This window comes from Thalia democratica, chromosome 6, assembly GCF_965202585.1.
Source record: "Thalia democratica chromosome 6, ktThaDemo2.hap1.1, whole genome shotgun sequence".
Classification (NCBI taxonomy): domain Eukaryota; kingdom Metazoa; phylum Chordata; class Thaliacea; order Salpida; family Salpidae; genus Thalia; species Thalia democratica.
Genome location: NC_139170.1, coordinates 2,632,652 through 2,659,299, shown reverse-complemented (window position 1 = coordinate 2,659,299; position 26,648 = coordinate 2,632,652). Strand labels below are relative to the sequence as shown.

Here is a 26,648-nt window from a genome sequence, read left to right as displayed (position 1 = left end):
GATCAAAAACACTTGTACGGGAGCAACCTTTCTACGGGACTTTGTTCGCTTTGTGAGCGATTAAATGATGTATTTTATGCAGAAAAGAACAATCTAAAGAAAGTAAGAAGTTCGAACTGGATTCACAAATGGTATTATGAATCAGAAGACTCTGAATGCTGGAATAAAACAGAACATTTGAACGACTTGTAACCTAATTAAACGATATATTAGAAATATTTTTTTAAGTTAAGTATAACTATTTTCTGTAACTCAAAGTGTTTAAGCAGTTTGTATTTTATAGCTAATAAAAAAAAAGTTATTTAAAACCTGTCTTAATTTGAACTTAGAAAGCTACTTAATTGGTAAAAATCTATTGAAGTTTAGTAGCATTTTATAACTTATATGCGTTTTGTTGTACACTTTTATAGTTATTGTATCAAAAACTTTTGAATACTGTTGTAGTAGGTATATTTTTATCTTTTAGCCTAATGTTTTAGAATAGTTCCTTTAACACCTTTAAATTTTTTTTGTTTAAATAAAAAATTATGCAAACACTTGAACAATAGTTTGTTTAGGTTTAAGTTAAATACTTATGAAAACTGTATTTTATTTTTTAAACTAAATTTATTTAAAAAAACAAAAAAAAATCCGTTAAGGTGTTTAAAATATTTATTACAAACACATTTATGTTTTCGTTAAATTATTACAGTTATGTAGCATTATATAATTTTGTTTAAGTTAATACCTAACTGTTTTTGTATTGTTAATTATTTTCAATGATGTGAAATTTATCTAAAATGTATAATTTGTATAACTTTGAAAAATTTTGTTTAAAATTTCAAAATACAAATTTGAAAAGAAAAGTTATAATTTTGTTTAATGTTTGATGTAGCATTATATAAAAAAAAACTCAAAATACAAAAAAAAATTGAATGATAATATGTATGAGCTAAATAGGTTACTTAAAACATTAATGTTAAAACATATTAATATTTGTAACACTAGAATAAAAACACTAGTTTACTTATATCGTTTTTTGTAAATTGACTATGGATATGGATACGTATTACATTATTTGGTTTAAATATTTTACAGTTTTGTTTGTAAATTGACTATGGATATGGATGTACTATGAATACGTATTACATTATTTAATTTGAATATTTTTATAGTTTTGTTTGTAGTTTAAAACACAATTTTACAAAAAAAATTAGAACTGTACACACAAATTCAATAAGTAAAATCACAAATCATTCATAGTCGAGTATACTGTGTGGAAGCAGTTAAAAAATATCTCATTTAAAAACAAAAATAGCTTATGCAACTTTAAAATGCAATTAAATATAATTAAAAATCCTGAACTGTTCAAGTTTTAACATTTTTATTGAAACAAAACTTTTGATATGACATGACTAGTAAATGTTAATTTTTTTTGTATAGTTAAGTTTCGTTTTTTACTAAGTATGCTACTATTAGATTACTTTTAAATATAGTAAATAAAACCAATGGGGTAACGCATGTAAGTTTTATAACATTTTTATTGTATATATATTTCCCTTTTTAGCTTATTAGTGAAACAAATATGAATAAAAATATCCTAAACTCTTTAATAGTTTTTCTACAAATTCTAGCTTCATTAAAATTTGAGCTAAGTTATTTCTAAGATATTTAATATATTTTAAATACTACATAATGTTTAAAGTAGCTATAGCATAATTAATAAACTAGTTCTTCTTGTAAACTTACTATTTAGTGTGTACTATTCTAACTTAATGACTTAAATCTTTAATTTAGTTTGCAGTAAGGTGAATTTTGAATTAGGTAAATTTTTCGATTGTATTTAGATTAACTTGGATGGTAAAAGATTAAAATTATTATCTGATACTGTTCACCTAATTTAGTAAGTATTGCAGAACTGTTTTGGTTCTAAGTACATTTTAATTAACTTTAAGAATTGTGAACATTATTGGTTAAATATTTTTATTTAATAAATACTCCGATTAATATGTTTGAAAAAAAGTTACTATGGAACTTGATATAACTTTTTGTATAAAACAATTAATCATATAAACAAAGTGACCTATGCAACTTAAAAAAAACATTTACTCATATAAATTTATCTATTTTATTCATAAAACAATTAGTCAAAAAACCAAATTGACCTATGAAACAAAGTGTATCATAAACTATACTATTAGTAATACTTTTATTTATGTAACATATTAATTTAATAACACTTACAAATTTTAACTTTGAAATTATTATCTAGTTTTTGAAATAGTGTACTTTATAGTATTAGTAAAACCATAAAAAAGTCATGACACTATATTAAACACAGTTTTTTTTATTTAATAAAATTACAAACTTAGTACTATTTTTTTTTAATTAGGTCTTTAAATGAAATTAAGTAAAAATCAATAACATAACTTAAATTATGTCACAGTTAATATTTAGAAAATATTTATTTCAAACTATAAGAACAAGTTAAACAACATAGTACTTTTATAATTTTTATAAAAATTGTTAAACAAGTCATAATGTTAGAGATTAAAAAACAAATCAACAAACATATATATTTTTAATGAAAGTTTTGTTGGTATATTTCATATATTAAAAAAGAACTTTAAAATGCTAAACTCATACTAAACCATGCAAAAAAATTATTTCTCAAAACTATAGCTTGTCCTAGAAATTAATTTTCTACTAGATAAAAAGAAATACAAACATATTTTTCAAATGTTCATGACAAGTATTAATAATCACTCAATGTAGTTTACAAAACAAGAAAAACTTCGACACTAAAAATAAAACAAATTAATTGAAAACTTTAGGTATAAAATAGTAAAATTGAACTTGAATAAAACAATTTAATAAATTGTTTAAAACTAAAATGTACTAACAACAGAACTTATATCACTTAATGTATAAAATTGACGTACATAATATTCATAATTGTTGTCATATTGATAGAAACAAAGTGCACTAGAACAAAAGCAACAATAAAAATAACTAAAGAGATAAAAATCAGACAACAAAATACTATCAGGAATGCTTAGATGATAATTTCAACAAATTTTTTAAAATTCTTGAATATTAATGGTACAAAAAAGCAGAAAATAAAAAGATGTTAATTAAAATTGTTTAATAAGTATGAATTTTTATAATAACAATATAGCGTATACAAAACCACTCATTTTTTCTTCTTACAAAATACTGCTATGATTCAAACTTGTTCAAGGTTTAAAATCATTTTCTTATCAAATAAAAATGTTTGGCATACTAAATGGCTTTTTTATAACAAATCTTACTTGCAAGCTTGAAAATTTAAATGTCAGTTTGTTATGCAAAGCTAAAACGTAAGAAATACAATTATAATACCTAATAAAAAGATATCTAAAGAACAATATGTATATTAAACAAACTCAATTAACTTTTTTTAGTTTTAAAACAACTTTTACTTAAACATTATTTTCTAGTATTTAACCATTGTTAAGTACTAAAAAAAATTATTTTCTCTTTCTAAAATTCTTAAATCAAATTTACTAAAAAAAGTTGAATGTTTCTTTATACACAGTTTTCAAAAGTTTTTTAACTTACTTGATTTATTTTAATGACCATTTTCAAACTATTACTTTTCAGTTTCTCTTCCTAGCAATGTTGAACCCACTACAGAAGGGCACCCCTGAAAATGGGACTTTCTCCTTGTAACTTGCGTAGTCCTCCCCAAAAAATTTGACCAAATAAAACTCCTCAAACTCAATTCTCTCGCTGAAGAACTTCCAACTGGCCCCCATGAAACCAATGAAGCATAAAAAGTTGCCCAGCATCAGCTGCGTGGCAACGCTCCATAGAAACCACCCGCCGTAGCTGGGGTGCCTGACAACGGAGTAGACCCCAGAAGTTATTAAAATGTGCTCGTCACGCTTCATGTGCTGCACAAGATGGGTGAAGCTCTCCCCTGCTGTTACCATGGATACCTTCCTGACAAGATCCCCAAACAAACTGAGGGTAAGTCCCAAGTAGATTCTGGTAGGGTTGAGTTGCCACATGGGCAGGAAATACTGGACCACAAAATACTCTGCCACTGACGTTGCCATGGCAATGTTGAACTCTGTGCTATGGTTGAGGATGAAAGAGTCCAGGTTAACGGTGGAGGGTTGGAATATTGCAGTGACCAGATATTCCCCCAAATGGAAAGCAGACACAACTGACAGGTGGTAGCCAAGAGCCAGGTATTTGTCAGGATACCAGTTTGACAGGTACATTCCAAAGTGGAATACAATCACAAGCAGGTAGACTCTGATTGATACTTGGAAGAGTTGAAGGTTTTTCTTGTGCTTGTAGAGGAGGTATACTTGCAGGAATGCAGTTACAAATGTTGCAAGACTGCCAAGATAGGTGTGAAAAAATCCATGCATGCAAAATGATGTGGCTGCTATTGCGGAAATGATGAATATCCTTGCCTCTTCTATTAAGTTCATTTTAGATATATGTATTTGTGTTCTGTAAAATAATATAGGTATCATAGTAATATTTTTTATCAAAAAAACACTAAATACTTTCTTTTGGACTCAGGAAAACAAAAGAGGTGTAGAGCAACACAATGGATATGATAGAAAATTTCAAAATAAAATGTTCAACTCCAACAAAATTTTTGTATAAATAGAAAATACCTTGTTTGTTGTTGATGTTGTTTTTAAAATATTTATTTGATTATGTATCTCGCTAATATTTCAGCAAAGATTAATCTTATAACAAACACAATAAGACTTTTAACTATTATTTAAAACAAATAAAAATAAATATAAAAAATATAAAACAAATTTGAGAATGTGTTTTATTTAAATGTTAAAAGATTAATTTTCTTATTAAAACCTACTTTACTGTAAACTGGCATAAATTTTACTCCTTCTGCTTGGCTCAATGTAATTTTTTATAATGTTTTGTGTTCATTAGTGTCCTTTTTATTTTTAAGTATTAGTTTTTAACACAGTACATTAGTTCACTATTGAACAGCTGAAAAATAGTTTAGTATAGGTTATTAACAAATTAAGTTTATAATACTCACAAATTTATAATTTAAGTACAAACCCAGCAAAACTACAAGTTCAATAGCTGATTCAACCATGAAGTAGTATAAAAATATATTCTAGCACTAACTTAAAACTTTAATTCTTTATTTTTTGATATGTATGCCTTGACAACATGTTTAACTTTTTAGAAATACAAATACATTTGTTACAATAATTCATATTAATATTTAATGATTTATTATTTACAAAAAAAACACAATTTTTTATAAAATAATAAAGGCAGAAAAACTATCCTGAGCTTAAGAAAAATATCAAAAGTAGCCTGATATTTATATTAAAAAAATAGCTTGATTTATCCTTAGTAAGGCCACCCTGAGTTTTTGTAAAAGACTAATTTTAAATTATAAAAAAGTTTGTTTAAAGTTATGAGATTTTGAAAATTTTCAATACATATGTTTAAGTATAAATTTAGTAACTGTAGATAATGATTAAGATGTACACTTTTTTTCATTTAAATAAATTATTAAGGCGATAGGGGGGGTAAACCATGTTTTTACAAGTTGATCTTATTTTATAGAGTTTTTTCTAAGCTTCAAGATGCTTTTTATTGTTTTAAAAAATTAAAACTATTTTTTGAGATATGATTTGTCAAAGTCCGGCCGCATAATAGGTTCCCTATGGGAAGGGAAAACTAAAACAGCGAAAAAATACTATTTCATTTAAAATGTATCTCCTCCTACATTTTTCAAGCAATCTTCTTCAAACTTTCACAGTCTAATCTTTATACAATAACAAAAAAATATTACTTTGAAATTTAAATAATTTTTTGTAAAAATTTTTTTTTTGAAAAAAAACTTTTTTTTTTTAATTTTTGTAACATTTTTTTTAAGTTATTGAAATTCTAAAGTAACGTTCTTTCCTTATAGGAACGTTTCCTGAAAATTTGAAGAAGATTGCTTGAAAATGAAAGAGGAGATAGATTTTTAGTGAATTTTAAAATTTCCGAGAAAATTGACCCCAAAAAATTTGGGGTCTATACATTTATATTGGAAAATGTTTACAAAAAATTAAATATCTCAAAAGTTAAATTATATTTTTGAATTCTATAAAAACTGGCTTGTAGTTTGTACTTCAAACTTTCATGTAAAAGCCAAAGTTAATTTTTGTAAAAAAAAAATGTTAGACCTCCCTATGGCCTTAATTTTTAAATTATGTCAACATCATTAGTTTACAATTAGTTTACACATCTTAAAATGCTTTATTTCAAAATTTTATTGCACAGGTTTGCTCCTATATAAAAAGGTTTTTCAAACACTATTTTTCATAAGGCCTCCTTTGAAGAAACTCTTAAAGTTATGACCCATCATTAACTCCAAATATCTTTCAAGTTTCAGTTTATGGCAAAACCCTGGTAAAGATGAAAACATTAGTAAATGCATAAAAAAACTCACTTTTTTTTAATATAATACTAATATTGATATCAAGCAAAAAAATACTTTTAAATACTATAAAAGTATCTGGAGAGCTGTTGTTTGAAATTATTTATTGAAAAAAACATGGGATATTTATTAAATAAACTAAGTTGGAAAGAAACTGCTGAACTTCGACAAAACGACTAAAACTGTATGATTTAAAAATACTCCACTCTTTTTTCCTGGATTAATTTTTTTTACCAAAGTCAAAATGCATTATACCAATATAAAACAAGGTTACTACTCTTTCAGAAAAAAGACAAGCCTAAAAATTTTAATTTAAGTAAAAAATTAAAAACATAATTTTAATCAGGTTAAAATACCTAAAAATAATAACAAACCAACTTAATAAAAACTTAAATTATAAGAAATAAATCATTAAAAATAGTCTTAGATAAATAAAAAGTACTAAAAACTAGCCTGAGTCAGCCTGAGATTATCAAAAACTTCAAAATAGCAAAGTTACTCTGAGTGTGACAATAGACTCTAATGTGTAGTCAAGTGTCGATGAACATTTGCTTGGGAATATTTGTAATTTTTAACTCTGAGTACTTTTTTTATCAATTGGTGTCTCTTTGGGCTACCTTTTTCTAGACTACCTTTTTGTGATTGGCTAACATATTAAGGTTATTATAGTTCAACTTTAAAAAAGGTAGCCTAGAAGTAGGCTACTTATTGTAAATGTTTAGCCGTTATAATGTCCTAGCTAAAGAGCAGAAAAGCAAATTTTTGTTTTAATAACTTTTTTAATAAAAATTTCTAATAAAAAACCTGTTTGAAACTTTAATTCGCTCTAAAACAAACAATTCTCAAAGCTTAGTTAGCTCCCAAACTTACAATTCATAACATAAAAAACTTTTTTCGAACTTTAGTTCGCTCTAACTCAAACAATTCTTTACAGAAATAGCTCAAACCTTACATTATTGTTTTAAATTGTATTAAAAAATTGCGCTTTAAATTTTAGAGCTCTAACTAAAGTATTGTTAAAGCTATAGCCATTTAAAGTTGTACTAAAGGAAAAACTAAAAATACTTTTTTCAAACTTTAGTTCGCTCTAAAACTGACAATTCTTTACAGAAATAACTAAAACTTTGCAGTAATGCTATTAGGTGTATTAAAAAAGTGCGCTTTAAATTTCAAAGCTCTAACTCAAGTATTGTTCAACTAACAGCCTTTTAAAGTTGTACTGAAGTAAAAGCCAAAAATACTTTTTTCAAAGCTTAGTTAGCTCTCAAACTTACAATTCATAACATAAAAAACTTTTTTCAAACTTTAGTTCGCTCTAACTCAAACAATTCTTTACAGAAATATCTCAAACTTTACATTAATGTTCTAAAGTGTATTAAAAAATTGCGCTTTAAATTTTAGAGCTCTAACTAAAGTATTGTTAAAGCTATAGCCATTTAAAGTTGTACTAAAGGAAAAACTAAAAAATACTTTTTTCAAACTTTAGTTCGCTCTAAAACTAAGAATTCTTTACAGAAATAACTAAAACTTTGCAGTAATGCTATTAGGTGTATTAAAAAATTGCACTTTAAATTTCAAAGCTCTAACTCAAGTATTGTTCAACTAACAGCCTTTTAAAGTTGTACTGAAGTAAAAGCCAAAAATACTTTTTTCAAAGCTTAGTTAGCTCTCAAACTTACAATTCATAACATAAAAAACTTTTTTCAAACTTTAGTTCGCTCTAACTCAAACAATTCTTTACAGACATAGCTCAAACTTTACATTATTGTTTTAAAGTGTATTAAAAAATTGCGCTTTAAATTTTAAAGCTCTAACTAAAGTATTGTTAAAGCTATAGCCATTTAAAGTTGTACTAAAGGAAAAACTAAAAAATACTTTTTTCAAACTTTAGTTCGCTCTAAAACTGATAATTCTTTACAGAAATAACTAAAACTTTGCAGTAATGTTATTAGGTGTATTAAAAAAGTGCGCTTTAAATTTCAAAGCTCTAACTCAAGTATTGTTTAACTAACAGCCTTTTAAAGTTGTACTGAAGTAAAAGCCAAAAATACTTTTTTCAAAGCTTAGTTAGCTCTCAAACTTATAATTCATAACATAAAAACCTTTTTTCAAACATTAGTTCGCTCTAACTCAAACAATTCTTTACAGAAATAGCTCAAACTTTACATTAATGTTCTAAAGTGTATTAAAAAATTGCGCTTTAAATTTTAAAGCTCTAACTAAAGTATTGTTAAAGCTATAGCCATTTAAAGTTGTACTAAAGGAAAAACTAAAAAATACTTTTTTCAAACTTTAGTTCGCTCTAAAACTGACAATTCTTTACAGAAATAACTAAAACTTTGCAGTAATGCTATTAGGTGTATTAAAAAAGTGCGCTTTAAATTTCAAAGCTCTAACTCAAGTATTGTTCAACTAACAGCCTTTTAAAGTTGTACTGAAGTAAAAGCCAAAAATACTTTTTTCAAAGCTTAGTTAGCTCTCAAACTTACAATTCATAACATAAAAAACTTTTTTCAAACTTAAGTTCGCTCTAACTCAAACAATTTTTTACAGAAATAGCTCAAACTTTACATTATTGTTTTAAAGTGTATTAAAAAATTGCGATTTAAATTTTAAAGCTCTAAAGCTTCAAAATAGTCCTTAAAGTAAACCTAAATAATATTTTTATCAAGTTTTAATTTGCTTTAAATGTAACAAATTTTTTATGATAAACTTAAACTTCTCAAATTTAAAGTGTTGTTCTAATTCACCTTTCAATTCAACTACAGTTAATAATTCAGCCGTTTTAAAAAATACTTTAAGGAAAGCTTAAAGTCGCTTTAAAATAGTTTTTAACTTCTCTGTACATCTAAAAAAATAATATTGACAAAACTAACTCAAAAATTTCAATCTGAGTTTATTTTAAAACTAACTAATTTTATTTAAATAAAATCAACTTTGTAAAATCGTTTATTTAGGAACGATGAATTTGTACTCCAATTACATCTATAATAGTAAAAATAATATCCAAATAATTTGAATCTGACTTCAAACATTCAAAAATGTGCTTTCAATAAAATACAAATTTTTAAACGAAAAAATAACTGTTATCTACGTAAAGAATAATAGTTCTGTACAAAATTAACTCTAAAGCTTGCCAGTCAAGTTAAAATAAAATATAACACTGTGCTTACATTTTTAAAATTAATACTTAAGCTGTGAACACATAGGACAATAAATAATTTCATTTACGGTTGCATTATTATTCAAGTTTAGACAACTCTTGTGGAACCATCGCCTACATTTAGTTTCATCGCATTGCACCTGTAAATAAAGCTTTGTTTTAATGAAAGAAAATATATAGAATTGAATTTGTTCATCCAATTTTTCAAATAAATCATACCCAGTTATCTGTCTTTCGCCTACACGATGCAGCTTCTTCTACTTCCTTTCTTCCACATTTATAACAAAAATCGCTAGGAGGACCTTTGTTGTATAATTAACTTTAAAATTATTTAATAATATTGAAAACTTAAAAATGTTTACAAAAAAACCTCCAATTTTTAACAGATTGTTTGCTATATCTTTGCGCAGATCATTCGAAGATTTAATTTCTAGATGGATCTCTCCTCTGTTTGACAAGATTTGTTTTGCCATCTGTTTATGTTTTAATGTTAATCTTAAAATTATAATAAAAAAATATTCGTTTTTTGTTTGTTTAACTAACCTCCAGCATAACTACTTTGGAATTTATTGTCTCAGATAAATGAAGGATGCTATGTGAGACCTTATTATACTTTAAATCACAGTTCATTATTTTACAAAGGTAAACTCCTAAAGACTTATTTTCTTGTTCAGGAAAAAAAGGGTTTACCAATGTCCATGTTTTATTACCCATGTCTATGAACTGAAATAAACTAATTATTAACTTAGTATTTTTAGAGCATAAAATAGTAAAACTCGTATTACTGTAGCTTTTTGAATAAGAAAAGCTTTAACACAGTTTCTAAAATCAAATTTTTGTTTAAAAAGAACTAAATATCAGTGATTGCTTACCAAAAGTTTTGGAGTTTTTCCTTTGATAACAAAAAAAAAATTCTTCAAGTGTTTTAAACTTCTATACTCATCATCTTCAATGTCTATCTCAAGTGTCTCATAATCCAAACTTTGTTGATTTATAAACATCGTTGATATATCTATACAAAAAGCAAAATTTATTTCAGCTTTATTTAATCACACTAACAAAAACTTACCGTTTGAATGAAACACTCTCATATAAAACAGCCATGTTTTATCAGTCATTTCATTTTTTGGCTTAAGGGAACAAAAGTCATGATGCGTTAAAAAAGTATTCTCGTGTTCATCAACTACGCAAGCCAATACATCAAGGCAGGGTTTACAAGTCCACAAATAGTTTCTCTGTAATTAAGATTAGAAATTTAAAGTTGCTGTGGATGTTTAAAGAGTATATTAATGCATTAATAGCTAACATCTTCGATTAATTGGCACAGTTTAGCATCATAAGTCGTATTTCCTTCCAAGTATCTAGAACTCTGTACCTTTTGAATAGTATATTGCATCAAAATATTATCTTTTAAACTTTAAATTGTTAGATAAATCAACCAACCTCTTGATTTTGGTTCCAAAACGACTTAATTGTTTTAGCATTTGCTTTTGTTTTTGTTCTGCATAGCGAAATTCCATCAACTGCCAGCTCTGTTTTACTCATTCTACTTTCATTTTTCTTGGCATTCTTCCAAACGATGTCATTATTCAAAATATAAAAATTTTCATTAAACCTGTTAATAAGAATTAAATTATTGTAGTGTAACTAATAAATCATTACATGTAAAACATATTCTACCTAAATCGTTTTCGAGAAGCTAATAGGAATTGCCCAATATCCCAAACTCCTGATCTTTTAGTAAAATCGTTCATTGCAACTTCTTCTCTCTCTGGGTGGGCTAATTGATGGTTTTTAAGGTTAGAAAATAAAGCCTCAGCAGCTTGATTATTTTGTAAGAGTTCTACCTCCCCAATAATTTTTAGCATAAATCCGGTCCATAAAGGAACAATTGGAGCCCACTGTCTTAAAAAATATTTTACAAATAGTGGACAAAAAAACTCATTTTTCCTCATTGTTTTTTTGCTGAACAATTTTTGTTTGACATCTTTTTCAACTGCCTGTAAAAAGTAACTAATTTAAAACACAATAACAAATTTTAAAAACATATAAATTTTACTTAGTACAACTGGTTTGCATATTAGAATTCGTTAACTTGTGCTATATATATATATATATTTTATTTTTTTAAACAACTTTAAAGTCTTTTGTAAATGGAGAGCTGTAGAAAATCTCTTCTTCCAGTTCTTCCTCCTCCTCTAAAAACTTTGTTATTTGGTCTTGTAGGAGTGTTTTATCTACTAGCTCTTGCATATCAGGACTATACATTATTTTAGATGTTATTTTTTTTATTGTATAATAACATATATTTTAATGCATTAGCTTACCTGTTCTCTAGAAGTTTGTTGAGGACTCTTAGGCTTCCCTGCACTTCATTTGTAACTTCTGAAAAAGTTTATAGATAATGTTTATAATATTTGATAAAACAGTTTGTAATAGTAATCTTTTTAATCTTACTTTGGTTTAAGAGTACTGTGCAAAGATGGTAAAAAATATATTGCACTCTTTCATAGTTTTGAGATGTTATCATTCTACAGCAGGCAGTCATCAACAATTTTCTTAAATCCTCTTTAATTCTGTTGTTTGTACACCAGCGTTTAAATGAATGCATCATGTGACAACCGCATAGATGGATTGTACAACGTATCATGTTTTCAAACATTTTTTTCTGCTCTTTTTCTGAAATCAAGTTAAGAAACTAGAGTTAATATTAAATTTATTACAACATTTATAAGTGTATTAAATAAAAATGTAGTATTTATTGAAAAATTAACTAACGTTCGCTTGTAAAAACTGCGTATACCATTTGTAAATAGGTTCTTAGGTCAGTACCATTAAATTCTTCAGCTGCTGCGTTAATGATAGGGAAACTACAATCTGACTCCAACCTTTTGAACAATTTACCTAAAGTATTAAATATTTTTGTATACGTTTATATTATTTTATACTACTCATTAAATTATGTTTATCTTACCTCCTGATACCTTTTTGTAATCCCTTGCTATGAGAGACATCCATGCCTTGTAGTTGTATTTGTCAGTGTGGGCAGATATCATATCGCTAACTACAAGGCAAGGTGTGTTTCTTGAACTCATCTTCTTCCCTTTTGACTTATCAAAACCTTAAAAAAAATAAAAACTTAAAACTTAAAAAAAGAAGACTTATAAAACATCTTACCTCTCAAACAGGCAGCTGAGTAGCATATGTTACTACCATCCAGTTTATTAAAAAAGCCGGTGGTAGTATCAATGTGGAGTGTTTCATAAATGTTATTCTTCAACTTTTCTTTGGCTATTCTGAGTTGGCCTTCTTCGTGAGTCACTAATCTGAGAGGCTTTACACAGAACTCTTGAACTACCCCTTCAACTAACTGTAAAAATATAAATGTAACATTCATATTTTATAGCTTCATGGTTTAATGTACCTTATTATTGACGTATTCCTTGCTTAATTCAAGAGATTTTATTGCCTCCTTTATTTCTTCGTCAAACCCTTTATCCATTTCACTTCGTTTTTTTTTTATTCGATGTTTTTTGTTTCGAATAATCTTTGGGTTAACGAGGTTGTTTATGTTACCTTATAATTTTTAATGTTAGAACTGCTTTTAAAGTAATAACTTAAACAAGTGGTAAATTATTAATTATCTGTAGTTAATATTAATATTAAATTTATGTGGTGTTGTATAAAAAACTTAGCATTAATTAAGTAAATAAAAAACTAAAACCTGAATAAAAGTCATCTCTTTCAAAATTTTGTGACATTTTCATTGCAACTGAATTATTGTTGCTATTTTCATCGAGTAGTTTTTCAATACACTCTTTAAAATTAAAAGTTTTATTTATTAACTTACAAATAAAATTGATTAACTTATTTCTAAAAAATACATCAACTAGATAAATTGTATATCTAAATAGTATAATGTTTGTAATATATTTTAGAAAGTTTAGAAACAATATAATCTTATCCATTATATTAAAGTTAGAACAAATTTAAACCGCTATCAGTACGACTAATTTTAGTTCTTCTGTTTTTTTTGGCGTTGTGATGATTTGGTTCTCCCGTTCTTTTTAACTCGATTTTGTCTGAATCCATTGAACCTGACCAACTAACATTACAATCTTTGACCGTGCAGCTTAAATTTAGCCGGAAAGACTTAGTTTTAACCAAAAAAAAAGTGTTTTTAAACTTATAGGTATGACAAAGCTTTATTTTGCCGTGCAATTTTTTGCGTATGACCTGTATTAAAAATAAGCTAATTTAGTTAAATCAGTTAAACATGTAATTACATCAATTATAATTTTTAAGTGTAAATAAAATAAATAAAAATATACCACTTACTTCAGTGTAACCCTTCTTAGTCATTTTGAACTTTTTTTTTTTGCTTTCTAAATTCTCATTGTTTTTATTGTAAACTAGATTCCATTCATCTACAGTAACTGGTAATGATATCTTTAGTTCTTCTTCATCTTCAGTTACTGTTGTAGTTACTGGTGAGCAGTTACTGGTGATTTCTTCAGTTACTGTTGTACTTACTGGTGAGTAGTTACTGGTGATTTCTTCAGTTACTGTTGTAGTTACTGGTGAGTAGTTACTGGTGATTTCTTCAGTTACTGTTGTAGTTACTGGTGAGCAGTTACTAGTGATTTCTTCAGTTACTGTTGTACTTACTGGTGAGTAGTTACTGTTGATTTCTTCAGTAACTGTTGTACTTACTGGTGAGCAGTTACTGGTGATTTCTTCAGTTACTGTTGTAGTTACTGGTGAGCAGTTACTAGTGATTTCTTCAGTTACTGTTGTACTTACTGGTGAGTAGTTACTGGTGATTTCTTCAGTAACTGTTGTACTTACTGGTGAGCAGTTACTGGTGATTTCTTCAGTTACTGTTGTAGTTACTGGTGAGCAGTTACTAGTGATTTCTTCAGTTACTGTTGTACTTACTGGTGAGTAGTTACTGGTGATTTCTTCAGTTACTGTTGTAGTTTCTGGTGAGTAGTTACTGGTGATTTCTTCAGTTACTGTTGTAGTTACTGGTGAGTAGTTACTGGTGATTTCTTCAGTTACTGTTGTAGTTACTGGTGAGTAGTTACTGGTGATTTCTTCAGTGAATGGTGAGGGTTCGTGAGTGGACCAAAAATTGAGTCCAGCCTTTATTTTTGTTATTAAAAATGATACATAAAAGCAAAAAATTTAAAACATTTATTTTTGTGTTTATTACATAGTAATAATTCAAGTCTTAAACTATTATAATTGACAGATTTATCTACTATAAAAACACATTATTCACTATAATCCAACTAGCTATGATTTATTAAACTCATATTTAATCAGTGTACTTAAAAAATACTTTTAGAAAGATTATAATATTATATTTAGTTATATACATAATGTATATTTATTTACCTCCTCATTACAACTATGTAGTTGTTCATTTTTGCTTTCAAGGTAAGCATTTATCAGGTCTTCCTCGTCTGAATTGATACCATCTCTAGAAAAAATGAATTTTTCTTTTTCTTTAGCACTGCTACATCCAGCCTGGAGATTTTAATCAGTTAGTGACATTCTTAAAACATTAAATTATTTAATCAACTAATATTATAAAAAAATGTAGTATTAAATTTTGTTATCATAACTTATTATACTAAGAATCAATTATACTATTAAAAACATTATAAAATATGATATATTTATTTACCTCCTCATTACAACTATGTAGTTGTTCATTTTTGCTTTCAAGGTAAGCATTTATCAGGTCTTCCTCGTCTGAATTGATACCATCTCTAGAAAAAATGAGTTTTTCTTTTTCTTAAGCACTGCTACATCCAGCCTGGAGATTTTAATCAGTAAGTAACAATCTTAAAAAATTAAAATTGTTTAATCAACAAAAAATTTAAATAAAAATTTGTTAAAAGAAAATTAGTGTGAAGTTTAAATACCTTTAGCTTACATTTATAAATTACTGTAGTTAGAGCTCTATAAGTAATTAGTTATATATGTAAGATAACTATAACATTAGTACTGACAATTTAAAATAACAATTATAAATTTCAAAAACAAACTTTGCTTTGGTTGATATTTGTACTTCTTCTTTGATTTAGTGATTTATAAAACTTTTGTGTATTATTTCTTGACCTTTTAATTTTATTAAGCTTTTCTTCTTGTATCCCATCTAAATTTTTCACTTCGTTTGTAACAGGACTACTTAAATTTAGATATTTCTTGTTTTTATTAGCTATTTCAATAAAACTACTGTACCAACTTTTCTTAATTTTAAAAGTAGTTTTTTTCTTTAGATATTTTAAAATTATTGGTTTGATAAGAAATATAGGCATAGATTTTTTTTCTAAGGTTTCGTAGAAACATTCTAAATCATGAATATACTGCTGTACAGCAGGTTTTGAACTAAATAGTAGTTCGATTTTACTTTTAAACTCTGATAACAACATTTCCAACAATGGTAGGTTTATAAAATAACAATTTTGCTTATGTATAATGTTATTTAAAAACTTATTCATGCATAAAAATATTAGCAAAAACTAAAATATTACATATTCGATAATTCAAGCTTGTAGAAGTATATTTGGGTAACTTATTGCTAATTATAAAACAAATTGAGTATGATTAATGTAATAAGTTTGAAAATTAAATTATATTAAGAACTTTTTTTAAATATATATAATATTTTCTATTCGTAAACAACAACAACCGAACCTATAATTTATTTTGTAAATAGTCACTCGAATGATTAAAAAAATCTAAAATTAGTATACCTAAAAAGTATATACTTTAAATTTTTACAATAATTGTAAAGTAGATACTACTTAAAAAAAAATTTGTTTAGAAGGTATTTTTTAATTTTTGTTCAGTTTTTAGTTAACTTAAAACTACCTGATTAATAAAAACATTAATCTAATCATACAGTTAGAGTTCATATTTTAAAAACATAAATAAATACTTGAAACTATAAACATATTTAGTATTTAAAAGGCTAGATAGTTACTAAAATTTGTTCAGACTTTAGTGGTTTTTATTAAATTTATATGTTATTGAAAATATTTTTCTTAATAATAGATTCGTCACCTCATTTAATCGGTAATTATGAAACTTAGACTCTAATAACTATTTAGCACATATAGTAAGTAGTTATATTCAATGCTAAATTTTATTATTCTAGAGAACAGTAATATTATTCAATACATAACACCAGTACTATAAAGACTACACATAGTTAAATTTAATTAATACAATCTTACAAAAACTTAAATATTATGTTTCAGTTATTTGCATTAACGAATTTGTATTTAAATAAACTTATTATATTTTTTCCGTAATTTTAACCTTATATTTACTTATATAACAAAAAATTAAATTTTTGCTCCAAAAGAATAATAAAATGTATAGAATTGTTAAAATAGTAAGTTAAGTAACAAAAACTAACTGAACTTTGTTTGTGACTAATCAGACACAATATTAATTTTAATTTTTTGGTTTACTAAACAGCTTCCAAATTTGTAGATGTTTAGGTTTAATGACAATAAAATTTAAAGAGGTAAAAAAAAATATACTCAATGTCTTTACACTTTTAATTATTTAAGTATTAACAGTTTCACAGAGGAAAAGTCCGCTCTGTAGCATATACCCCTTACAGTTAACTTCCCTAGCTAGTTATACCAATCTCAGCAACCAGTTTTTATTGGTGAGCAACTTCTAGTGAATTAATTAATTGGATAATGGCTTAAATGTGAACAATAATAGTAAAAAAAAAGTAAGATGAAAAAAGAAATTAATTGTACTTTAGATAATTGTTTCTGAATTATATCGTAGTTTAAGTTTATTTTATTTTTATTTATAGAGAACAAAAGTTTATTTATCACGTAATTCTAGAAGTAATTGTTGTGTATAAAGCCACCCGCAATAAATAATCTTGTTTATAAAAATGCAAAACTTATAATATTTATTAACCGTAAAAACAACTCACATACAGCAGCGTCGATAGCTGAATTGTCTAGTGCCTCGGACGCTATAACCTTAGTTTCGGTTGTAAGGGTTCAAAGCCAGGCCTAACCACATTTTTTTACACGAATAATTAAGTACAGCTTTAAAATTTAAAGCGCAATTTTTTAATACACTTTAAAAAATTAATGTAAAGTTTGAGCTATTTCTGTAAGAAATTGTTTGAGTTAGAGCGAACTAAAGTTTGAAAAAAGTTTTTTATGTTATGAATTGTAAGTTTGAGAGCTAACTAAGCTTTGAAAACAGTATTTTTGGCTTTTACTTCAGTTCAACTTTAAAAGGCTGTTAGTTGAACAATACTTGAGTTAGAGCTTTGAAATTTAAAGCGCAATTTTTTAATACACCTAATAACATTACTGCAAAGTTTTAGTTATTTCTGTAAAGAATTGTCAGTTTTAGAGCGAACTAAAGTTTGAAAATAGTATTTTTTAGTTTTTCCTTTAGTACAACTTTAAATGGCTATAGCTTTAACAATACTTTAGTTAGAGCTTTAAAATTTGAAGCGCAATTTTTTGATACACTTTAAAACATTAATGTAAAGTTTGAGCTATTTCTGTAAAGAATTGTTTGAGTTAGAGCGAACTAAAGTTTGAAAAAAGTTTTTTATGTTATGAATTATAAGTTTGAGAGCTAACTAAGCTTTGAAAAAAGTATTTTTGGCTTTTACTTCAGTACAACTTTAAAAGGCTGTTAGTTAAACAATACTTGAGTTAGAGCTTTGAAATTTAAAGCGCAACTTTTTAATACACCTAATAACATTACTGCAAAGTTTTAGTTATTTCTGTAAAGAATTGTTAGTTTTAGAGCGAACTAAAGTTTGAAAATAGTATTTTTTAGTTTTTCCTTTAGTACAACTTTAAATGGCTATAGCTTTAACAATACTTTAGTTAGAGCTCTAAAATTTAAAGCGCAATTTTTTAATACACTTTAAAACAATAATGTAAGGTTTGAGCTATTTCTGTAAAGAATTGTTTGAGTTAGAGCGAACTAAAGTTCGAAAAAAGTTTTTTATGTTATGAATTATAAGTTTGAGAGCTAACTAAGCTTTGAAAAAAGTATTTTTCGCTTTTACTTCAGTACAACTTTAAAAGGCTGTTAGTTGAACAATACTTGAGTTAGAGCTTTGAAATTTAAAGCGCAATTTTTTAATACACCTAATAACATTACTGTAAAGTTTTAGTTATTTCTGTAAAGAATTGTCAGTTTTAGAGCGAACTAAAGTTTGAAAAAAGTATTTTTTAGTTTTTCCTTTAGTACAACTTTAAATGGCTATAGCTTTAACAATACTTTAGTTAGAGCTTTAAAATTTAAAGCGCAATTTTTTAATACACTTTAGAACATTAATGTAAAGTTTGAGCTATTTCTGTAAAGAATTGTTTGAGTTAGAGCGAACTAAAGTTTGAAAAAAGTTTTTTATGTTATGAATTATAAGTTTGAGAGCTAACTAAGCTTTGAAAAAAGTATTTTTGGCTTTTACTTCAGTACAACTTTAAAAGGCTGTTAGTTAAACAATACTTGAGTTAGAGCTTTGAAATTTAAAGCGCAATTTTTTAATACACCTAATAACATTACTGCAAAGTTTTAGTTATTTCTGTAAAGAATTGTCAGTTTTAGAGCGAACTAAAGTTTGAAAAAAGTATTTTTTAGTTTTTCCTTTAGTACAACTTTAAATGGCTATAGCTTTAACAATACTTTAGTTAGAGCTCTAAAATTTAAAGCGCAATTTTTTAATACACTTTAAAACATTAATGTAAAGTTTGAGCTATTTCTGTAAAGAATTGTTTGAGTTAGAGCGAACTAAAGTTTGAAAAAAGTTTTTTATGTTATGAATTGTCAGTTTTAGAGCGAACTAAAGTTTGAAAAAAGTATTTTTTAGTTTTTCCTTTAGTACAACTTTAAATGGCTATAGCTTTAAAAATACTTGAGTTAGAGCTTTGAAATTTAAAGCGCAATTTTTTAATACACCTAATAACATTACTGCAAAGTTTTAGTTATTTCTGTAAAGAATTGTTAGTTTTAGAGCGAACTAAAGTTTGAAAAAAGTATTTTTTAGTTTTTCCTTTAGTACAACTTTAAATGGTTATAGCTTTAACAATACTTTAGTTAGAGCTCTAAAATTTAAAGCGCAATTTTTTAATACACTTTAGAACATTAATGTAAAGTTTGAGCTATTTCTGTAAAGAATTGTTTGAGTTAGAGCGAACTAAAGTTTGAAAAAAGTTTTTTATGTTATGAATTGTAAGTTTGAGAGCTAACTAAGCTTTGAAAAAAGTATTTTTGGCTTTTACTTCAGTACAACTTTAAAAGGCTGTTAGTTAAACAATACTTGAGTTAGAGCTTTGAAATTTAAAGCGCAATTTTTTAATACACCTAATAACATTACTGTAAAGTTTTAGTTATTTCTGTAAAGAATTGTCAGTTTTAGAGCGAACTAAAGTTTGAAAAAAGTATTTTTTAGTTTTTCCTTTAGTACAACTTTAAATGGCTATAGCTTTAACAATACTTTAGTTAGAGCTCTAAAATTTAAAGCGCAATTTTTTAATACACTTTAGAACATTAATGTAAAGTTTGAGCTATTTCTGTAAAGAATTGTTTGAGTTAGAGCGAACTAAAGTTTGAAAAAAGTTTTTTATGTTATGAATTATAAGTTTGAGAGCTAACTAAGCTTTGAAAAAAGTATTTTTGGCTTTTACTTCAGTACAACTTTAAAAGGCTGTTAGTTAAACAATACTTGAGTTAGAGCTTTGAAATTTAAAGCGCAATTTTTTAATACACCTAATAACATTACTGCAAAGTTTTAGTTATTTCTGTAAAGAATTGTCAGTTTTAGAGCGAACTAAAGTTTGAAAAAAGTATTTTTTAGTTTTTCCTTTAGTACAACTTTAAATGGCTATAGCTTTAACAATACTTTAGTTAGAGCTCTAAAATTTAAAGCGCAATTTTTTAATACACTTTAAAACATTAATGTAAAGTTTGAGCTATTTCTGTAAAGAATTGTTTGAGTTAGAGCGAACTAAAGTTTGAAAAAAGTTTTTTATGTTATGAATTGTCAGTTTTAGAGCGAACTAAAGTTTGAAAAAAGTATTATTTAGTTTTTCCTTTAGTACAACTTTAAATGGCTATAGCTTTAAAAATACTTGAGTTAGAGCTTTGAAATTTAAAGCGCACTTTTTTAATACACCTAATAACATTACTGCAAAGTTTTAGTTATTTCTGTAAAGAATTGTCAGTTTTAGAGCGAACTAAAGTTTGAAAAAAGTATTTTTTAGTTTTTCCTTTAGTACAACTTTAAATGGCTATAGCTTTAACAATACTTTAGTTAGAGCTCTAAAATTTAAAGCGCAATTTTTTAATACACTTTAAAACAATAATGTAAGGTTTGAGCTATTTCTGTAAAGAATTGTTTGAGTTAGAGCGAACTAAAGTTCGAAAAAAGTTTTTTATGTTATGAATTATAAGTTTGAGAGCTAACTAAGCTTTGAAAAAAGTATTTTTCGCTTTTACTTCAGTACAACTTTAAAAGGCTGTTAGTTGAACAATACTTGAGTTAGAGCTTTGAAATTTAAAGCGCAATTTTTTAATACACCTAATAACATTACTGTAAAGTTTTAGTTATTTCTGTAAAGAATTGTCAGTTTTAGAGCGAACTAAACTTTGTAAAAAGTATTTTTTAGTTTTTCCTTTAGTACAACTTTAAATGGCTATAGCTTTAACAATACTTTAGTTAGAGCTTTAAAATTTAAAGCGCAATTTTTTAATACACTTTAGAACATTAATGTAAAGTTTGAGCTATTTCTGTAAAGAATTGTTTGAGTTAGAGCGAACTAAAGTTTGAAAAAAGTTTTTTATGTTATGAATTATAAGTTTGAGAGCTAACTAAGCTTTGAAAAAAGTATTTTTGGCTTTTACTTCAGTACAACTTTAAAAGGCTGTTAGTTAAACAATACTTGAGTTAGAGCTTTGAAATTTAAAGCGCAATTTTTTAATACACCTAATAACATTACTGCAAAGTTTTAGTTATTTCTGTAAAGAATTGTTAGTTTTAGAGCGAACTAAAGTTTGAAAAAAGTATTTTTTAGTTTTTCCTTTAGTACAACTTTAAATGGCTATAGCTTTAACAATACTTTAGTTAGAGCTCTAAAATTTAAAGCGCAATTTTTTAATACACTTTAAAACAATAATGTAAGGTTTGAGCTATTTCTGTAAAGAATTGTTTGAGTTAGAGCGAACTAAAGTTCGAAAAAAGTTTTTTATGTTATGAATTGTAAGTTTGGGAGCTAACTAAGCTTTGAGAATTGTTTGTTTTAGAGCGAATTAAAGTTTCAAACAGGTTTTTTATTAGAAATTATTATTAAAAAAGTTATTAAAACGTTTAAACATAAACTATAAAAAATTTGCTTTTCTGCTCTTTAGCTAGGTCATTATAACGGCTAAACATTTACAATAAGTAGCCTACTTCTAGGCTACCTTTTTTAAAGTTGAACTATAATAACCTTAATATGTTAGCCAATCACAAAAAGGTAGTCTAGAAAAAGGTAGCCCAAAGAGACACCAATTAGAAAAACATCAGACTTATTCTAGCCTCAACAAGATAAATGTTTTTTATATTCTTCATTCATATTATTTTTTTTTTGGTGAAAAGAACAAAGATAAACGTTTTAAGGGTGACTTTGAACGAGAAATATATGTTCAAAGAGAGTAAGAGTGATTTAAAAAGAGTAACAGTGATATGAGCAAATCTGCTAAAAAAACTTTTTTTGAGTGCTTTAAGCCAGTTATGACATTGATTTATCCATTCTAAACATAAAAAAATAACTATGACAAGTTTGTTGGTAGTTATGTTAAAACTTTTAAACTCCATCTTAATATTTCAATTTTTAATATTTTCCAGCCACTTAGTAGACTTCTTCTGAGTAAATTGATTTCCTTATTCTTTTGATTTTCATAATTTGAACATTAGCATTGTTCAACATTTAAGTACTTCGAATTTTTCTAAATATATAAAGAAATTGTTTAAAAGTTTATCTAATACATTAACTTATGAACACAGATGAGCTTTTTCATATAGAACTTTTCACTAAATACTTTGTTGGTAAGTAAAAAATTGCTTTAATTCAAAAGTTTACCTACTATTCAAACCAATTTTAAACATTTAAACTTAAAATATGTTCATCATCAGCGGAAATTTTAAGAATTAGCTCAGTAAAATAAACTTTATTCCAAACGAAAAGTTTTTAGTTTGAAATTTCTTAAAAAAATCTAAATTGTGTTTTTCTCTAAAAAGTTATTATAAAAATATTTATGCTATCTTGGCTAGTTATTTTGTCTTTAACTTTAAAATCCTATAAAAGAGTTACAACAATCTAATCTTTTTTTCGGAAAGAGAGGAAGTGTTAAATTGTTTGTTATCCATACTTGCAATTCTGCTAGATGCAGCTAACTATGTTAATGATACATGGAATAGTAATAATAAAAACTCCGATTTAGATAATATCCATTTTGTTTGCTACATTGCTACAAACTCTTAGCTGACTGCTGCAAATGTACTCAATAAAGTAGGGGTGGGCAGCGTAAATATTTGACGGGCCGGATCCAGAAAAATATAGTCCTCAGCGGGCCGGATCATTTCAAGTTAGTGATCTTTTGGATTCAGCTGGATCCTTTTTTAGATCCGGATCCCATTTTAAACATATTATTCGGATCGGGCTAAATACTAATTTTAGACAAAGATCTAGATCCGAATGGAAGCTAATTTCAAAAAGATTTGGATCCGGTTAGATGCTTATTGTTCGGGTATTTCAGAATTTTGAATCAATATATTAATTACCAAGGTTCTCAAGTATGAAATTTTATGTTGAATTTAATTAAGTATTCATAATTCTATATATATTATAACTCTGGACCGAATTAATACTAGATAGTCCTAGAAAAATTATAATTTGGTTACTAAAAGTTACTCGAGCCTAACATTTCATGCTAATACATAAAAAAATTGCTAACTATTTGAAATTAATTAATTTTGGAAATCCTTATCTGGAGTTTATATTGATAATATGTGTTCAAAAATTAACAAACAATTCAATATTAAACTACTATTATTTAATTAAGCTAAAGAAGATTCATTACATTTTTTGCATGTATAAAAGAAACAAAACAAAAATAATTCTGATATAATAAACAGTTTCACCGTAAAAAGCATAAAAAAATAAATAAAAGATCTCGATGAAACACTTAAGGTTGATCATGTGTTAGAGTAGAGTTGTTTAAATCTAGTTGCATGACAGTTTTGGAAAATCTGCAAGTGCACTTAAATACCAATTAGGTTTGAAGTTAGCTTATCCTTGTTAATGCTTATGGTCGGAAATGTTTGTTTTAAAATGTATGAAGTATCGAACAACACAACTAGTTCCATGGTTAACTTTAGAAGTTGACAAACTTTGCCTCGATCAATTATACATAAAACCTATCTAAAAATCTTATAAAAGCAACAAAAATTATATGTTTGATTTCAAATTTTCTTATTAACTTATTTAAAAATAGTTAAGCCTGGATAACAAATTACTTCGGCTTGAAATTTTAGCACTTTTACTTTCAAAATATCAAATATTTATAATCAACTTACGAAATTTAACTAAATTCTGTACTTTAAAAATATTATTATCAAACAGTGCACCTAAAATACTTTTATATGAGTACTAACATAAAATAAGGAAATATTGAAACAAAAAAGAAATTAATATGTATTTTTAGCATAACAAACATTTTAGTTTAATAGACTTTTAGATTAAGAACGATTTCACTAATGAAAATATTACTAAACGAAAAACTAAAACATAAAAATGTCACATTATACTTTAAATGTTATGTTTAAAGATGTTAGCAAGAATAATTACACTAAAAAGAAGTCAATGTGACATTTTTGGATCATAAAAAATTTTAACAAGTTGTTTAAAATCTGGAAGTTTATTTGAAGTAGATATTCTCAGCTCAGTAATAACTGCAAATTGGTATCAGTAAGATTTGAACGCAGCTTACTTTTGTTTATATACATGGTTAAGAATGCTTGTTTGCAAAAATATGTAGACCAAAACAGAACAATAACTTCATTGTCATCTTTTTTAAATTAACAAACTTTGACTTGTTAAGTAAGTCATAAAATTTGTTAACTTTTCAGTTTTGAATTTTTCTTTTTGTTTACTGCCATATTGAAGCTCAACAGTTCTAACAATATTACTAAGTACATTTTCGGTGTCAAACGTCGACGGTGATGAAATAATGTCTAATTCTTCACTTAATTGTTAAAAGTCTGCAAAACAACGACCAAAGTTATTATCAAGTAAAACTATTGTCATCAATTGGTCATCACCAAACTTAACCATATATTTAATCAAAAAGTCTTTAATGAAAAAACAGTAGCAGAAAAAGTGCAAATTGTAGTCTAAACTTAAAACATTTGACAAAAATTTAAATTTGAGCAGTTTGACTTAAAAAATTTGTCGATGTTTAAAAAGATATTTGTTTTTTACTTTTTTAAACATTTAAAAAACAACTCAATACTTATCTGGAAAAGACAGCAAATTTTTACACGTCTATTTTTTATGAAAACATTATGATAGGTAAGATCATCAAAGTTACTTCAGCAAACAATTGCTTTTGGATAATTTGAGAAAGGATTACTTCAACTGACTTGAAACAGAACAAGATACTATAACAAATAAAGTTTTATCACCACAAAATAATAAGCCATTTTAACAAACGTTTTCAGGGTCAAGTTTTAACAGTTTTGTTGAATGAATTAGTTCAAAAAAGGTTTTGTACAAGTTTTGTGATAATTAAATTGGCTGGCCGGTTTTTATATAAATTTTGAAAATGCTTAGCGGGCCGGATCATCCACTTGCGGGCCGGATCAATGTTATCCGCGGGCCGGATTCCTTTTAAAATAAAAAAAGTTTGGAGGCCGGTCATTTTCACTCTGCAGGCTGGATCCGGCCCGCGGGCCGTACGTTGCCCACCCCTACAATAAAGCAAGTTCTCATTTAATAACAACCGCTTTTTTGTTATGACTTAACCTGCGGTAGTTTTCTTAATCAAATTGAAATTATCTAATCCTATCTAATTATTAGCAAGCCGCCAAGTTTGAACAGCAATGCAATAGGAATGTGAAATATTTAAAAATCAAACATAATTGAAATGATCAGTTTAAAGATAATAGAACTTTTTTCACACAGAACAAGTTTAATTTTATTTGCAGCAATTTAAGGTAACATTTGCTTTCTGTAAGGTATCATGTTGTTGTTGTAAAGGGAGACTATGATGTTTGTTAGCACTTTAAAAATAATGGTAATTTTGAGTTTATTTTGATAAAAAGTAATATTGTGTTGTTAATTTTCAAAACCTTTTGATATAATTATGACAATTAAGTTAAATTTTATTAATTCAGTAAGTATTTTTTTTAATTAATTTATCAATTCAATAGTTTTTATATTTTATTTTTATATATATATTTTTTAAATATGAAAATAGTATTATTATTTTTCTACTTTTTTTGGTAGAAACTTGCTTATGTGTAAGTTCAACTCGGAAAGTTTTCAATGGTGTCTTTAGGATCCAATGCCATCTTGTCACATTCTTAAAATTTTTTATTGTTGAAAATTTTTTACTAAAGTAAAAAGTTTACTTTTATATATTAATTAAAACAGGGTTGCAACTTTACCTGGAAACCTGGAAAAACCTTGAAAAACCTGGAATTTGACAATTTAGGCAAAAATAACCTGGAAAAACCTGGAATTTAAGAAATTTTGAAAAAAACCTGGAATTTTGATCAAAAAACCTGAAAAAACCTGGAATTTTTATTAATTTTAACATTTTCAGTAGTAAAATTTCAATTTAACACAAAAAATCTATCATTTGATTAAGATTTTTTGTCATCATAAAAACTTTTTTATTAAAAAACACATTTAAAGTAACTTTTCAGTATCTTTTCGATATTTCTATACTATTTAACACAAATTCTTATATAAA

At 26.2% G+C, this 26,648-nt stretch overlaps 1 pseudogene across 1 annotated transcript; it reads right to left on the bottom strand.

The window, feature by feature from the left end:
- Positions 1–3,038: 3,038 nt before the first annotated feature.
- LOC145838489 (uncharacterized) lies at positions 3,039–4,986 on the bottom strand (annotated as a pseudogene). Its single transcript, XR_014370030.1, has 2 exons — positions 4,862–4,986; positions 3,039–4,485 (listed from the first exon to the last, which is right to left on the bottom strand). The product of XR_014370030.1 is annotated as an uncharacterized LOC145838489 (transcript).
- Between the last annotated feature and the right edge of the window lie 21,662 nt (positions 4,987–26,648).